The sequence below is a fragment of the Dendrobates tinctorius genome, unplaced genomic scaffold (genome assembly GCF_039654945.1).
Source record: "Dendrobates tinctorius isolate UK_male_01 unplaced genomic scaffold, ASM3965494v1 ptg000040l, whole genome shotgun sequence".
In the NCBI taxonomy this organism is placed as follows: Eukaryota; Metazoa; Chordata; class Amphibia; order Anura; family Dendrobatidae; genus Dendrobates; species Dendrobates tinctorius.
Window position 1 is genome coordinate 25,738,956 of NW_027361708.1, and position 14,936 is coordinate 25,753,891.

Consider the following 14,936-nt stretch of genomic DNA (forward strand, 5'->3'; position numbering starts at 1 on the left):
GTATATATGTGTTATGTATGTAGCATGTAGTATGTATGTAGTATGTATGTAGCATGCATGTAGCATGCAGTATGTATGTAGCATGCATGTAGTATATATGTAGTATGTATGTGGTATGTATGTAGCATGTAGTATGTATGTAGCATGCATGTAGTAAGTATGTAGTATGTATGTAGCATGCATGTAGTATGTATGTAGCATGTAGTATGTAGCATGCATGTAGTATATATGTAGTATGTATCTAGCATGTAGTATGTAGCATGCATGTAGTATATATGTAGTATGTATGTAGCATGTAGTATGTATGTAGTATGTATGTAGCATGCATGTAGTATATATGTAGTATGTATGTAGCATGTAGTATGTATGTAGCATGCATGTAGTATATATGTAGTATGTATGTAGCATGTAGTATGTATGTAGCATGCATGTAGTATATATGTAGTATGTATGTAGTATGTATGTAGCATGCATGCAGTATATATGTAGTATGTATGTAGCATGTAGTATGTATGTAGCATGCATGTAGTATATATGTAGTATGTATGTAGCATGTAGTATGTATGTAGCATGCATGTAGTATATATGTAGTATGTATGTAGCATGTAGTATGTATGTAGCATGCATGTAGTATATATGTAGTATGTAGCATGTAGTATGTATGTAGCATGCATGTAGTATGTATGTAGCATGCATGTAGTATGTATGTGGTATGTATGTAGCATGTAGTATGTATGTAGCATGCATGTAGTATATATGTGTTATGTATGTAGCATGTAGCATGCATGTAGTATGTATGTAGTATGTATGTAGTATGTATGTGGTATGTATGTAGCATGCATGTAGTATGTATGTAGTATATATGTGGTATGTATGTAGCATGTAGTATGTATGTAGCATGCAGTATGTATGTAGCATGCATGTAGTATATATGTAGTATGTATGTAGTATATATGTAGCATGCATGTAGTATGTATGTGGTATGTATGTAGCATGTAGTATGTATGTAGCATGCATGTAGTAAATATGTGTTATGTATGTAGCATGTAGCATGCATGTAGCATGCATGTAGTATGTATGTAGTATGTATGTGGTATGTATGTAGCATGCATGTAGTATGTATGTAGTATATATGTGGTATGTATGTAGCATGTAGTATGTATGTAGCATGCAGTATGTATGTAGCATGCATGTAGTATATATGTAGTATTTATGTAGTATGAATGTAGCATGTATGTAGTATGTAGTATGAATGTAGCATGTATGTAGTATGCATGTTGTATGTATGTAGCATGTATGTAGCATGTAATTTTTTTTTTTTTTTTACATTCAACACATTAGCCGGATGATGGGACTACTACTGTCCCATCATTGGCTAATGTGTCAATCACTGTCATGGTAGCAGGCATCGCCCAATGGGACTTGTAGTCCCATCGGACGATGCCTGCACAGACCCACGAAGCCTGCACAGACCACCGGCAGGCCGGCACAGCCCCCCGGCAGGCCGGCACAGCCCCCCGGAGCCTGCACAGACCACCGGCAGGCCGGCACAGCACCCCGGCAGGCCGGCACAGCCCCCCGGAGCCTGCACAGCCCCCCGGCAGGCCGGCACAGCCCCCCGGCAGGCCGGCATAGCCCCCCCGGCAGGCCGGCACAGCCCCCCGGCAGGCCAGCACAGCCCACCGGAGCCTGCACAGACCACCGGCAGGCCGGCACAGCCCCCCGGCAGGCCAGCACAGACCACCGGAGCCTGCACAGACCCCCTGGCAGGCCGGCACAGCCCCCCGAAAGTTCTGTACAGACCCCAGAGAGGCTGTACAAGGCAAAAACAGGGTTTTTCTTATTCCGCTACCGGAAGTCCCATAGACTTGAATGGGACTTCCGGTATCGGAATCGGCGATACCGATACTTTTTTTAAAGATCGGCCGATCCATTCCGATCCGATACTTTGAAGTATCGGACGGTATCGCTCAACTCTAGTCATTCCCCTTTGACTATTGGGCCGCTAAACTGGACACCTGGCCCGAATTGGCCCAATATGCCTTACAGGAGCTCGCTTGCCCAGCTGCAAGTGTGCTATCGGAAAGAGTCTTCAGTGCAGCTGGATCAATCCTTACAGAAAAAAGGACCCGTCTGTCAACCCAAAATGTGGATGATCTAACCTTCATTAAAATGAACCACGCATGGGTTTCCAAGGATTTTGTCCCACCTTCCCCTGATGACACATAGGGTGACAGAAAAATGGCTTGCTTTGGTCCACCTCTTCCTGGTACTTCACCTATTTCGCCTTTTGCATCAGCTGAATGTCCAACATCAACATATGCCACTTTCTAAAACTCCCTAACTGTGCTGCCTCCCCCCCCATGGCCGGGGTAACCACCTAGCGCACGACACCGTGCGAGTGCCGTTGCCCTGGACAGGTGGGTAGGCCGACTCTTGGGCGCGGGCACTGGCACAGGGTCCCTCATAGTGCAATCAAGTGTCTCTGACGGTGGTGGCGCACACCCGCCGTCAGACACAGCGCTGTACTATGAGGGGCCCAGTGCCAGTACCGACGCCCAAGAGTGGGCCCCCCTTGCTTGGGCAGGGCCCCAGCATTTGCAATCTTTACCTCTCCCTGCTCCTCCGCTGTGTAATCTGGGCCATCAAATCCATACTGTGCCTGACACCGTCTGAGCCTGCCTCCTGAGACATATATTTTGAATGTGTACGCTATCCATACATGTTATCCAGGGATACGGTACCCTTTCTAACCTTTGTGCAATCACGTGCAATCCATACTGGGCCTAACACCGTCTGAGCCTGCCTCATGCTGTATAGACATATATTTTGAATGTGTACGCTATCCATACATGTTATCCGGGGATACGGTACCCTTTCTAACCTTTGTGCAATCACGTGCAATCCATACTGGGCCTAACACCATCTGAGCCTGCCTCATGCTGTATAGACATATATTTTGAATGTGTACGCTATCCATACATGTTATCCAGGGATACAGTACCCTTTCTAACCTTTGTGCAATCACGTGCAATCCATACTGGGCCTAACACCGTCTGAGCCTGCCTCATGCTGTATAGACATATATTTTGAATGTGTACGCTATCCATACATGTTATCCGGGGATACGGTACCCTTTCTAACCTTTGTGCAATCACGTGCAATCCATACTGGGCCTAACACCGTCTGAGCCTGCCTCATGCTGTATAGACATATATTTTGAATGTGTACGCTATCCATACATGTTATCCGGGGATACTGTACCCTTTCTAACCTTTGTGCAATGACGTGCAATCCATACTGGGCCTAACACCGTCTGAGCCTGCCTCATGCTGTATAGACATATATTTTGAATGTGTACGCTATCCATACATGTTATCCAGGGATACGGTACCCTTTCTAACCTTTGTGCAATCCATACTGGGCCTAACACCGTCTGAGCCTGCCTCATGCTGTATAGACATATATTTTGAATGTGTACGCTATCCATACATGTTATCCGGGGATACGGTACCCTTTCTAACCTTTGTGCAATCACGTGCAATCCATACTGGGCCTAACACCGTCTGAGCCTGCCTCATGCTGTATAGACATATATTTTGAATGTGTACGCTATCCATACATGTTATCCAGGGATACGGTACCCTTTCTAACCTTTGTGCAATGACGTGCAATCCATACTGGGCCTAACACCGTCTGAGCCTGCCTCATGCTGTATAGACATATATTTTGAATGTGTACGCTATCCATACATGTTATCCAGGGATACGGTACCCTTTCTAACCTTTGTGCAATCACGTGCAATCCATACTGGGCGTGAGAACGGCTGGCGAGCTGTTAAGCAAGCTACAGCACCTGTCCAGACAAGTACAGGGATTCCCTAGCGAGGAGACTTATTTGATTGTTTTCAATGTTGGGACAGCAATTTTTGGGGAGCACTATACTCTGGAGAATGATAGATGGGGCCCACCATACACTGGAACATTCCAAAGGTGGACATCAGACACTGGAGCAGCATTTACAGGGCCCATTATACACTAGAGCATTAGAAATGGGGCCCATTATGTTTGGAGCATTATTTGGGCCCATAAGACAGTGGAGCTTCATCCATGGGGACCAACATATACTGTAGCATTATGTGGAGCTCATCATATACTGTTTCAAACATTATATGGGACCAATGATTCTGTATGGAGAAATAGATGGGCCTCGTCATGAGATGTAAAAAGTGAGGTATTTTTCATTGTACTATACCGCTATTTATCTGCCGTATCGGAGCATGATGAGTTGTGGTATGTGTTAAAGGGGCGCTCTTTTGCCCAGGGCACATGAAAACCTGCAGCCAGCCCTCCCCCCCACAACTTTAGCCAAATAACCCCCATTTTTCAGTGCGTAACTTATATTATGAAGTTAATTAAGGTTGACAAGCTTAAGTAAGAAGAATTGATGCTTTTGGCATTCAAATGGGCACTGTAGGTGTGTTTCCTGTCCTCCTCTCACTGCCGACTTTTATTCCCCATTGACTTACATTGGGTTTCGTGTTTCGGGACGACCCCGACTTTTCCCTATAATCGGACGATCTTGCTCGACCCGACTTTTGGAAAAGTCGGGTTTCACGAAACGAAACGCTACCCTAAAAAACCAAAAGTCGCTCAACTCTATTCCTGACTATTTGGCAGATATTTATGATGTATTTAGTGAGAATGAGTCTGCGTCTTTGCCTCCTCATAGGATGACTGTGCAATTGAACTGAGCCCGGGGTGTAAATTTCCAAGGGTTGGCTCTTCAATTTATCTGTACCCGAGCACGAGGCTATGCGATCCTATATTAAGGAGGCATTGGAGAAGGGTCATATTAGACCATCCTCTTCACCCTTAGTTGCTAGGTTTTTTTTCGTGGCCAAAAGTGATGGTTCATTAAGGCCTTGTATTGATTATCGTGCCCTCAACAAAATTACTATTAAATATCAGTATCCGTTAACCCTGATTTTGGATCTATTCTCCAGAGTTAAAGGTGCTTGCTGGTTTACCAAGCTTGACCTCAGGGGGGCGTATAATCTTATCCACATTAAGCATGGGGATGAATGGAAGACGACGTTTAATACTCCGGAGGGACATTTTGAGTACCTGGTGATGCCTTTAGGGCTCACTAATGCCCCTTCTGTCTTCCAGTGCTTCATGAACGATATTTTCCGAGATTTTGTGGATAAATTTTTGATTATCTATCTGGATGATATTTTGATCTTCTCCAAGGATTGGGATTCTCATGTGGAACATGTTCGGACTGTGTTCCGGATCTTGAGGGAGAATTCCCTGTATGTCAAAGGATCGAAATGCCTTTTTGGGGTACAGAGGATTTCTTTTTTGGGATTTATTTTGTCTCCGTCAACTTTTGAAATGGACCCGGCCAAGGTACAGGCCATTTATGATTGGGTTCAGCCCACTTCTTTGAAGGCCCTCCAGAAGTATTTGGGTTTTGCTAATTTTTATCGGAAATTTATAGCAAAATTTTCTAGTATTGCCAAGCCATTGACTGATCTGACTAAGAAGGGTGCTGATGTGTTGAATTGGTCTCCGGAGGCTGTTTCTTCCTTTCAGGAGCTGAAGCAAAGATTCACTTCTGCCCAAGTTTTGCAGCAACCTAATGTCTCACTCCCGTTCCAGGTAGAGGTGGACGCTTCTGAGATTGGTGCAGGAGCTGTTTTGTCCCAAAAGGATCCTGTAACATCTAAAATGAATCCCTGTGCCTTCTTTTCCCGAAAGTTCTCTCCATCTGAACGTAACTATGATGTGGGGAATCGGGAACTGTTAGGCATGAAATGGGCATTTGAGGAGTGGAGACATTGGTTGGAGGGAGCTAAACATCCAGTCGTGGTCCTCACTGACCACAAGAACTTGATTTACCTGGAGTCGGCCAAACGCTTGAACCCTAGACAGGCTAGGTGGGCCTTGTTTTTTACACGTTTTGATTTTGTGGTCTCTTTTCTTCCTGGCACTAAGATTGTCAAGGCTGACGCTCTCTCTAGGAGCTTCTTTGCTGATTCTCCTGTGGTGACCAAGCCTGCTACCATCTTAGGCGAAGGGGTAGTTCTTTCTGCCATCTCGCCCGATTTGAGACGTGCTCTGGAAGAGTTCCAGGAGGACAAACCTGAGCGTTGTCCCAGTGGGAAGTTGTATGTTCCTGACCAGTGGAAGAAGAGAGTGATGTCTGAAGTTCATTGCTCTGCATTGGCTAGTCATCCAGGTATTTTTGGTACTAGAGATCTGGTGAGTCGGTCTTTTTGGTGGCCCGCCTTGTCTCGTGATGTCAGGAATTTTGTGCAGTCCTGTGGGACTTGCTCCCGGTCTAAACCTTGTTCTCGCTCTAGTGGGTTGTTGATGCCTTTGCGGGTCCCCAGGAGGCCATGGACCCATATTTCAATGGATTTCATCTCTGATATGCCTGTCTCTCAGAGAATGACTGTTATTTGGGTGATTTGTGATAGGTTCTCTTAGATGGTTCATCTTGTACCACTCCCTAAGTTGCGATCTTCCTCTGAGTTGGTGCCCCTGTTTTTCCAACAGGTGGTTCACTTGCACGGAATTCCTGAGAACATTGTATCTGACAGAAGAGTTCAGTTTTTGTCTAGATTTTGGAGGACTTTCTGTTCCAAGCTGGGAATTCAGTTGTCCTTCTCCTCTGCTTTTCACCCTGAGACCAATGGGCAGACGGAGAGAACAAACCAGACCTTGGAGTCGTATTTGAGATGTTTTATTTCCGCTGATCAGGATGATTGGGTTTCATTTTTGCCCTTGGCCGAATTTGCTTTAAATAATAGAGCTAGTTCTGCCACTTTGATGTCACCTTTTTTTTGTAACTTTGGGTTTCATCCTCGATTTTCTTCAGGGCAGGTGGAGCCTTCTGCCTGCCCAGGTGTTGACACTGGGGTGGAGAGAATGCACCAGATCTGGGACCAAGTGGTGGATAAGTTATCTCTCTCCCAGGAAAAGGCCCAGCGGTTTTCCAACCGACATAGGACCATTGGTCCCCAGTTTAAGGTTGGTGATATGGTTTGGTTATCATTAAAAAATATCACTATGAAGGTGGCTTCTCCTAAGTTTAAGCCTAGATTTATTGGACCTTTCAAGATTTTGGAGATTATTAATCCGGTCTCTTTTCGTTTGGCTTTTCCTGTCACATTTAAAATCCATAATGTGTTTCATAAGTCCTTGTTGAAGAGGTTTGTTGAACCAGTAGTTCCTGGGGTGGCACCTCCGGACCCTGTATTGGTTGAAGGTAACATGGAATATGAGGTAGAGAAGATACTGGATTCCCATCTGGCTAGACGGAGACTCCAGTATTTGGTTAAGTGGAAAGGTTATGGTCAGGAGGATAATTCCTGGGTCTCTGCCTCTGATATTCATGCCAAAAGATTGGTGTGTGCCTTTCATCGGGCTCACCCTGATCGCCCTGGTGGCGTGGATGAGGGTTCGGTGACCGCTCCTCAAGGGGGAGGTACTGTTGTGAGTTCATTTTCCCCTTCACCATTGAGGTCTGATGAACTCCCTCTTCTGGTGAAGGAAGGTAGTGAGGCTGATTACCAAGCATCTGGGCAGGATAATGATGACTTGGTGACGGGAATTGATGACTGGATATAAGGCAGCTGACGCCCTTCTGCCTTGCTGGTGATTTCTCTGAGGGATTCTAGGAGACCAGTCTGATTCCTGCTCCTCAAAAGCTAAGTTTTCTGCCCTGCTTTTTGCATTTGTGTTTTGGTTTTGTTTTTCCTTGTTTTTCTGAATTTCTGCCATTCCCTGCTGGGGTGAGTTGAATTCCTTTTTGCTCTGTCTTCAGAAAATACCTGAGTACTGATAGAGTCTTTTTGAATCCTAGCGTCTTCAGAGCTTTTTTCCCTATCAGCTGTTAGCTCTTGTTTTGATAGGGTTTTGGCGGATTACAGACAGCAGCTTTTCTATCCTGTCCCATGTAGTTAGCTTGGGTCCCATCGTTTGCTCAGCCTATCTTTCTATCTGTGTGAGTGTTTTTTCATCTTTCTTCACCGTCATTATATGTTGGGGGCTGCCTTTTGCTTTGGGGTCTGCTCTGGGGCAGTTTAGATTTCACTTTCTGTCTTTAGGCTATGTAGTTCTCCGGCTGTGATCGAGGGGTCTAGGGCACCGTAGGAACCCCCCACGGCTACTGCTAGTTGTTGTTGATAGGTTCAGGGGTCTGTAATCCGATAGCTGCCAACTTCTCTGGTTTTCTGGACTTAGCTAGTATTTCTGTTTTTGCCTCTTACGGTGACTCATTCATAACAGGAAGTTTGTGGCCAGGAGGATAATTATTGGGTCTCTGCCTCTGATATTCATGCCAATAAATTCGTTCGTGCTTTTCACCGGGCCCATCTTGATCGGCCTGGTGGCATGGATGAGGGTTCAGTGACCCTTCCTCAAGGGGGGGACTGTTATGAGCTCATTTTCTGCTCCACCAGTAAAGTTCCCCTTCTGTTCTCCCTCTGGTGGTGATGGGAGGTGGTGAGGTTGGTTTGAGTGGTAGTGATCTGCCACCTGGTGAGGAGGATAGTAGAGTATCAGACTGGATATAAGACAGCCGATGCCCTATCCTGTTGCTAGTGATTCAGTCTGTTTCTCAGGTCTAGGACTCAGCTCTGTTCCAGTCTTCTAAAGATAAGTTTGTTTTTTGCTAATGTTCACACTTGCTCTTGTTGGTCTTTTCAGTTTTTTCTGTGGTCAGCCAGCCCGGCTGGGCTGTGCTGAATTTCCACTCTTATTTGCCAAATTGCCTTTTTTTCGTCCCTTTTAGATTTTTGCTCTGTCTCAGAATATTTTAGAGTGCTGATATAGTGGGAGAAATCTAGTGACTTCAGGGTTAATTTTGCTATCAGTTGTGTTGGACATTTTCTAGGGTTTTTTGGCAGACTGCAGACAGTGTCTTTCCTTTCCTTTCTAGTTAACAATGGGGCCATTGTTTGCTCAGCCTGTTTTCCTGCCTTTGTTTGTTTTCATCTTTTATCACCCTCAATACATGTGGGGGGCTGTCTCTCCTTTGGGGTCTGCACTGGGGCAGTTAGTTTTCCCCTTTTCCTGCTTTAGGCTTATTTAGTTTCTCCTGTTGTGACGAGGCATCTAGGACCACCGTAGGAACGCTCCACGACTGCTGCCAGTTGCGTGTTAGGATCAGGGGTCTGCAGTCTGCATAGTTACCAACCTCTTTGGTTTTCTGAGACTTAGCTTGTGTTGTTTTTTATTTTCCTCCTCGGCTACCCATTCATAACATAAAAGTGTCTGTGAGAAAATATTAAATCCACATGAAATTTAATATGTGCACTTTCATGTGTGTCACTTAATGATACCACACGGGAGGGGGGAGTCATTTTTGTCATGCACTCACTGCTCCTTTCTGGGGGACAGACGATGGCTGGAGCTTATGTTCCTGGGGATGCTAGATTTCTCCCACCATGTCAGTGTATGCTGAGGTGTTATCAAGTGGGAAAACTTGCACATAGCAACCAATCACAGCTCAGCTACTTTTAACCAGCTCTGGTGAAATGAGAGATGCTTAGTGATTGGTTGCAAGGAAAACTGTTGGTCATAGCAACCAATCACAGCTTAGCTTCTTTTCAACAGCTCTGGTGAAATGAAAGATGTTTTGTGATTAGTGGGTAATGCACACACACATTGATTTTTATATATAGAGATAAGATAATGCTGTCTTAATATAGTATATAATGCAGAGTTGTGCGCATATATATATATATATATATATACACTCACTGGCCACTTTATTAGGTACACCTGTCCAACTGTGTGTTAAGACTTAATTTCTAATCAGCCAATCACATGGCGGCAACTCAGTGCATTTAGGCATGTAGACATGGTCAAGACAATCTCCTGCAGTTCAAACCGAGCATCAGTATGGGGAAGAAAGGTGATTTGAGTGCCTTTGAACGTGGCATGATTGTTGGTGCCAGAAGGGCTGGTCTGAGAATTTCAGAAACTGCTGATCTACTGGGATTTTCACGCACAACCATCTCTAGGGTTTACAGAGAATGGTCCGAAAAAGAAAAAAAATCCAGTGAGCGGCAGTTCTGTGGCCGGAAATGCCATGTTGATGCCAGAGGTCAGAGGAGAATGGGCAGACTGGTTCGAGCTGATAGAAAGGCAACAGTGACTCAAATTGCCACCCGTTACAACCAAGGTAGGCAGAAGAGCATCTCTGAACGCACAGTGCGTCGAACTTTGAGGCAGATGGGCTACAGCAGCAGAAGACCACACTGGGTACCACTCCTCTCAGCTAAGAACAGGAAACTGAGGCTACAATTTGCACAAGCTCATCGAAATTGGACAGTAGAAGATTGGAAAAACGTTGCCTGGTCTGATGAGTCTCGATTTCTGCTGCGACATTCGGATGGTAGGGTCAGAATTTGGCGTAAACAACATGAAAGCATGGATCCATCCTGCCTTGTATCAACGGTTCAGGCTGGTGGTGGTGGTGTCATGGTGTGGGGAATTTTTTCTGGGCACTCTTTGGGCCCCTTGGTACCAATTGAGCATCGTTGCAACGCCACAGCCTACCTGAGTATTGTTGCTGACCATGTCCATCCCTTTATGACCACAATGTACCCAACATCTGATGGCTACTTTCAGCAGGATAATGCGCCATGTCATAAAGCTCGAATCATCTCAGATTGGTTTCTTGAACATGACAATGAGTTTACTGTACTCAAATGGCCTCCTCAGTCACCAGATCTCAATCCAATAGAGCATCTTTGGGATGTGGTGGAACGGGAGATTCGCATCAGGGATGTGCAGCCGACAAATCTGCGCCAACTGTGTGATGCCATCATGTCAATATGGTCCAAAATCTCTGAGGAATGCTTCCAGCACCTTGTTGAATCTCTGCCACGAAGAATTGAGGCAGTTCTGAAGGCAAAAGGGGGTCCAACCCCTTACTAGCATGGTGTACCTAATAAAGTGGCCAGTGAGTGTATATATATATTCAAACAATGTAAAAAACATATAGCCAGCTCACCATAAAGGAGTTCCTCTTAATGCAATAGTCGGTGTTCACCTTATATTCTGCACGGATTCAGGCAGGGAGTATGCCCCAACAAATAGAAATATAAGAGAATTGGGATCCAGCATGGACCGTGAAGAAGGCACATAGTGCTGAAACATGTAGTCCCTTGCTGGAATGTTACCAATTGATTGGAGTTCCTCATATATTTTTTATATGATTTAATGGATAAATAAAGAAGAAGATTTTATAATTCTGGTGAACTTTCATCTTTTTGCTGGATCCCAATTCTCTTATATTTCTATATATATATATATATATATATATATAAAAATCAAAAAAGGGCAGCACTACCAAAATTAAATAGTTAGTGCAAAACCTATTCAGCAGTGTCCAAACAGCCAAATTAACAAAAGTAAAAAAATAGGCAGCACTCAAATTAAATGTGAAAAAAAGTGGATATCCACTTTTTTTCACATTTAATTTGAGTGCTGCCTATTTTTTTACTTTTATATATATATATATATATATATATATATATATACACTCACTGGCCACTTTATTAGGTACACCTGTCCAACTGTGTGTTAAGACTTAATTTCTAATCAGCCAATCACATGGCGGCAACTCAGTGCATTTAGGCATGTAGACATGGTCAAGACAATCTCCTGCAGTTCAAACCGAGCATCAGTATGGGGAAGAAAGGTGATTTGAGTGCCTTTGAACGTGGCATGATTGTTGGTGCCAGAAGGGCTGGTCTGAGTATTTCAGAAACTGCTGATCTACTGGGATTTTCACGCACAACCATCTCTAGGGTTTACAGAGAATGGTCCGAAAAAGAAAAAAAATCCAGTGAGCGGCAGTTCTGTGGCCGGAAATGCCTTGTTGATGCCAGAGGTCAGAGGAGAATGGGCAGACTGGTTCGAGCTGATAGAAAGGCAACAGTGACTCAAATTGCCACCCGTTACAACCAAGGTAGGCAGAAGAGCATCTCTGAACGCACAGTGCGTCGAACTTTGAGGCAGATGGGCTACAGCAGCAGAAGACCACACTGGGTACCACTCCTCTCAGCTAAGAACAGGAAACTGAGGCTACAATTTGCACAAGCTCATCGAAATTGGACAGTAGAAGATTGGAAAAACTTTGCCTGGTCTGATGAGTCTCGATTTCTGCTGCGACATTCGGATGGTAGGGTCAGAATTTGGCGTAAACAACATGAAAGCATGGATCCATCCTGCCTTGTATCAATGGTTCAGGCTGGTGGTGGTGGTGTCATGGTGTGGGGAATTTTTTTCTTGGCACTCTTTGGGCCCCTTGGTACCAATTGAGCATCGTTGCAACGCCACAGCCTACCTGAGTATTGTTGCTGACCATGTCCATCCCTTTATGACCACAATGTACCCAACATCTGATGGCTACTTTCAGCAGGATAATGCGCCATGTCATAAAGCTCGAATCATCTCAGATTGGTTTCTTGAACATGACAATGAGTTCACTGTACTCAAATGGCCTCCTCAGTCACCAGATCTCAATCCAATAGAGCATCTTTGGGATGTGGTGGAACGGGAGATTCGCATCAGGGATGTGCAGCCGACAAATCTGCGCCAACTGTGTGATGCCATCATGTCAATATGGTCCAAAATCTCTGAGGAATGCTTCCAGCACCTTGTTGAATCTCTGCCACGAAGAATTGAGGCAGTTCTGAAGGCAAAAGGGGGTCCAACCCGTTACTAGCATGGTGTACCTAATAAAGTGGCCAGTGAGTGTATATATATATATATAGTGGTGTAGTAACCACTGTGTCCACTAGGGGGCGCTGTGTGGATGTCCCAAGAGAGAGGTTGAGTGGCAGAATATGGAATGACCGTTATGTATCTCAAGGTGGGTGGCCATGAGATGGAGACTTATGTGTTGATCAGCAATGACATTGCTGAGGTGTTGTTTCAATGTGTCAGGGAGAAGTCTCCAGGTAACTTGGGAGACGGGCAGGACTAGTTACCTACAAACCCACCCAGGGGGTGTGTTTAAAGAACACTATTGTAAAGAGTGTGAGTGGTTGAAGGACCTGTGAGGAGGTCATAGTCATGTGACCCGGTGGGCGTGGCTATGGACCATATAATGTGGCCAGGGTAGGTCACATGGGGTGAATGCTGGGACCTGGTTGGTCCAGTGTGGAAGGCCCTGTCTGAGAGAGAGATGGGGCATCTTCCTGACAGCAGGGAATGCTTTGTGAAGGCCTGCATGTGCCAGGGAATTCCCCGGAGGGAATAGACGTCTGTCGCATGGTGAAGGAACTGTGAGCTAACCCTGGCGGGGTGAGATAACACTGAGGCTGAAGAGCCTGTGTCATGGAAGCTATGCTGTAATGTGAAGTTTATATTGCTGCTGTGGGTTTATGATGGCGGAATAAACCGCATGGACTATGTTATGGTTTATGAAAACCCGGTGCCGGATGTGTTTTATTTGCTGCCAAGCGAGTGATTCCCTAACTGAATGACAGCGCTACCTCATAATTGGTGGAGAAACCTATTGGCATTGTTATAGCCTTGCTGCTGGGAGCAACGGAAGAGGACTGCAAAGTTTTGGTTGCTAAGAGCAACGGTTTCTGAAGGCATATGCTGCAGTGCTGGCAACACTGAGCCAGGAGGGCTGACGGTTGAGGAGGCCACTGCCCGGCTGTTGTTCTGGAACCATGGGGCGGCCTAGTGTGTAAGGCACTGTCTGGATCGGTGAGCCCAGTGCAGCTATTTCTCCAGGAGAAATAAACTTATAGGACACCTCTGTGGTAGAGGGGTCTGAGAACCTGTGCGGGCAGCAGGAGACGGTCGTGGAAACCGTGTTGTACTGACCGGGGTCAGTGATAAAGAGACTGGTGATAGGTAGGGTGCCTCTGTGGAGAAGAGGTAACTGAGGACCTGTGTAGCCGACACAGGTAACGGACAGGTGTTCGTGTTGTACTGACTGGGGTCAGTGATAAAGACTGTGTACCTGGAGGGTTCAGTGAGCAAGGTCCTGGAGGGTCAGTGTTGGGAGGTTCTGGGAGAAGAATCGGATCCCTGGAGCACGTGGTATGACCTTGGACCTGGTGAGGCGTGAGTGTTGGGCAGTCTCAGGAGGAGATGGATCTCCTGAAGAGTCCCCGCTAAGCCCCTGGACCTGGTGAGGCCGGTGTATTGGGAAACCCTGAGAAGAGGGTCGACTCCCTGAATAGCATCCGGTGCGCCCTGTGTGTTGGACGTCTGGACCCCGAGAGCATCATAGGCTATGTTGTGAGGCGAAATTTTAACCCCGTGCGCTCAAATTCACCAAACAATTTTGCCTATTATTATCATTTCTATGGTGTTATCATCCTTCTGTAAAGCTGGAAATAACACAATTTATTACCATGCCAACACAGACCACCCTCTGACACAGAATGCAGGTGGAGCCCAGTATCACACAGGATAGGATTAGATACATGGCTCAGCAGTCAGTATCACACAGGATAGGATTAGATACACAGCTCAGCAGTCAGTATCACACAGGATAGGAATAGATACACAGCTCAGCAGTCAGTATCACACAGGATAGGAATAGATACACGGCTCAGCAGACAGTATCACACTGGATAGGATTAGATACACAGCTCAGCAGTCAGTATCACACAGGATAGGAATAGATACACAGCTCAGCAGTCAGTATCACTCACACAGGATAGGAATAGATACACGGCTCAGCAGACAGTATCACACTGGATAGGATTAGATACACAGCTCAGCACACAGTATCACACAGAATAGTATTAGATACACTGCTCAGCAGACAGTATCACACAGAATAGGATTAGATATATGGCTCAGCAGTCAGTATAACACAGGATAGGATTAGATACATGGCTCAGCAGTCAGTATCATACAGGATAGGATTAGATACACAGCTCC